Source organism: Pterocles gutturalis, unplaced genomic scaffold, assembly GCF_000699245.1.
Source record: "Pterocles gutturalis isolate BGI_N339 unplaced genomic scaffold, ASM69924v1 scaffold11612, whole genome shotgun sequence".
NCBI lineage: Eukaryota > Metazoa > Chordata > Aves > Pterocliformes > Pteroclidae > Pterocles > Pterocles gutturalis.
In genome coordinates this window covers 14,521-18,075 of record NW_010112854.1, presented here as the reverse complement: position 1 = coordinate 18,075, position 3,555 = coordinate 14,521, and positions in this window count along the sequence as shown.

Sequence of the window (3,555 nt, the reverse complement as noted above, 5' to 3'; positions counted from 1 at the left end):
TACAGGAAATTTCTGTATTGCCTCACAGTTCAAAAAAAGCTGATTATCCAACAGAGCAGTAAAAACATTTTCCTGTTTTAAACAATTAAGTTTTTAAAGCGATTTGAAGAAAGCGAAAAATTTCATGGTACAGCAACAAAAAAAACTGAGCTGAAGGGATGCAAAAAAAAATAATTAATGCTGGGTACAGTTTTATTTATCTCAGGGAAGCAGGTAAATTCTGATGCCCCTGATTATCCAACTGCAAAACATGGGGCAGTGCATGAAGGAGCAGTGAGCTGCTGGCCACCAGTGGCACCTGCCCCACAGCCTGTCCCTGCCTGGGCAGCTCGCCGAAGGGACGGACTCACCTTTTGGCCTCTTCAGCCCCAGAAATCAGAAGCAGATACTTCATAAAGCTTACAGCACTTCAAATGTTTTCAGAGCCCATACTGATGTTGTTTGTCCCTGTTAGAGAAATATTTCTTCTTCCTCTGAAATCTTAAATCAGCTCTCGGTCTCCGATCTTACAGCAGAGATTTCCACTGGTTAATTGTGCTGGTTTTCAACACTTCACTCTCTAGCTGCAGAGGTCCCACTCCTTTGTGCAGTACTAGCAAGAGCACTCAGGGAAGAAGTAGCATCCTAAGGAGAGAACAATAACACTTTAAATCTTGGTCTTGGCTGAGTGGCAGCCTACATTAATATATAATAGTATAAGCTAACTCAAGGAACATAAATATAGAGGACTGCCTCACATCAGCTTCCATGTGGATCCAGAGGAAGTGAAATAGTACATTTTCTGACTGGGAGAAAACCTGAATTGAGACCAGCTTTGTCTTGAAGGAAGTATTGTTCCTGCTTATACTAATAAGAACAGCCGGCTTTTACCTAGAATAAAACATGCCTGGATTATTTTCTAATTACTCTATAATTATGATGAAAAAAAATGAAGAGAAATGTCTATCTGCGCTAAAGCCATTATGCTGGACATCTGTGAACTCTGAGTCAGGCAAGGTTACAGCTGGTGCTTGACCATGTTTTGTGGCTAACAGTGCAGATTTGGGGGCTGGTAGTTATTCCATGAGTGGGTTATAATCTTCTGTGTCAGCACTTCTTGGTAGGTGTCATGTCAGACAGAGGCTCTGACAGTGGGTATGATGCACACTCACGTATGAAGCAGGAGGTGGGAGCCTGCACATGGTTTTGTACATGATGTGTGCGTGTTGAGATGGATCCAGGGCTTGCGGTGACCTATGCAGGGGCTCCTGGCTGCACTCTGATTGTGAAACAGTGTGTGCAGGTTGGGTTGCACACTTCACAAATGTATGCAAGAGCATGTGAAGTTTTGTCACCAATGAAAGAATGATTGAACAAACAGTCCTTGGTGATGGCCCGCTGCAGAAACCACAAGGAGGAGGGATTTATTGGTAGAAAACAACATAAGAGTTGTTTTGTGGTAAGAGTTGTTATGCTGTATCCTCAGAGGAAGGGCTGGGTTTACTGGGCAGCCCAAATGCCTGTGGGAGAGACAGAGAACTTGTGAGATGCCCAGATTTTCAAGCAAATGCTTAAGCACAACGTCAGTGTCAACCTCTGGCAGGTCCCAGATGAATCCACATTGCCAGGCTCTTCCCTGCTGGCTGCATGACTCACACCATTACCCAATTTAGCCTAATTGGGACCTGGCCAGCTCCCCAGCTGCTGGTTGTTGAATTAGCTCCACTCAAATGGGGGCAGCTGGAAGCCCGTGGCTCTTAAGCTCTCCTTGCTGGGCTGCAGTTGCTCTTTACAGAGTGTGTTGCTTGTTTGGGCTGTTCTCTCCTGCCATTTTCTGGTAGCACTTTAAGGACTTGTGGCTCCCTGGGGTGCCTTTGACCCTGCAAGCTGTCACACTGGCACAGCTCCTCCAGGCCAGCTCAGCCAGCAGCATCCAGCACCTGGAGCCAAGGGCGATGGAGCGAGGGTAAGATTTGCCCCCACAAATTCACATAGCTGAAGGTGGGGGTGATACAGGAAGCCTGCTGCCCATTGTTGTGCTTGGGGTGTACAGCAGTTTCCCAGGGGAGATGGTCTCAGCAGGTGGCTGCTTTTCAGCTTTGCTCTCTGTGCTCCTTCCAGGGCAGCCAGGTCGATGGCTGTGGGTGGGCTGATGCTGCTCCACGGGGGGTTATACCTGCCCCAGGGCCCATCCAGGCTGCTTGGGCTTTCACACCCACCCTGCCTGCTCAGGATGAGGACACTACTTGGTCCTTTCTGTAGTGAGAGGTAAAAGCACAAGCCCTGTGAAGCCTTCCTGGTTATCCTCTTTTCTGGTTTGTGTGCCTCTGGAGTGAGCTCAGCTGCAAAGAGATAAGCAGACCATGGAGATCTTGTAGTTTAATTTGAGATTGTCATCCTGAAGTAATGGGGTAATTATCTTTCTAAATGTGTGTGTTTTGACAATGTAGAAAACAATTTAGTGTCAAACAAGGGTCATTGGCTTGCTTTATTCTTGTTCTAGAATGACAAAATACAAATGATTACACCAACAGTGTGTCAAGGTTGGCAGTAAATGCAGAAATGTGTCACGTCTCTGTGCTGCCTGGAGTGACAACTTCACCCTTGCATGGTCTGGATTCAGTTTGTTAAACTACAGCAGGCAGAAGGAAAAGCAAATAGGAGCTCTGTGCTAGGTGTGCCCTAGCCATGCAAAGAGTCAGGGCTAGAAACCAAAATCCAGGTGTGAGAAAGGCTGAGTCAGCTCAGCGTGTGAAGAAGCTGGTTGCTTTGCTGCAGGATGGTGGGTGACAGAGAAGGTGAGTGAACAGGGGGCCTGAACAGGGCCAGTGATCGATTTGGTTGTAGGAAGTGTGTTTGCAAAGGCTAATCTCCGAAAGTAATCGGCATGATCGAATCCAGCTCTCAATTCATGCACAGTCAGGCTGTTGCCTAGTGTGTCCTGCCCATCTCACTTAGCATCCAAGAGCTCATAGCAGTTTGTGCTGGGAATATGGGATGATTCATTTGAGCTGTCTTGTTTGAAGCAACTGGGTCCCTGATTGCACTGGTTATTCTGAAGCCGTTCTTTCCCTTACTGAGGAGAACAAAGTATGCCCAGAAGATGTGGAAGGGTTTTTTCCATATGCAAATAATGTCTTTCACTAAGTTTACTCTTTGTCTAAGTAGAAGTTAAAGGTGCCCTCCACGCTCTCACAAGACAAAAGGTGGTACAACACATCTACACCAGGTGAGAGGTTGTTCTTGGGCTGACTAGGGGCCTCATCTAATGTAGCATCAAGGGATGGTTGAGGTGAGCAGGCACCTCTGGATGTGGGCTGGTCGAGCCCTGCTCAGGGCAGAATCAGCTAGGTCAGACTGTCCCGTGCTGTCCCCACTTGGGTTTTGAGCATGTCCAAGGATGGAGAGTCCACAACCTCTCTTCTGGGTAACTTGTTCCTGTGTTTGACCACCCTCAGAGTAATAAAAAAAAAAAAAAAACAAAAAAAAAAAAACCAACCCTTTAATTTTTAAACAAAACTCCCTCTATTTCAATTTTGTCCTGTTACTGTACCCAGAAGAGTCCATGGAGGAGGG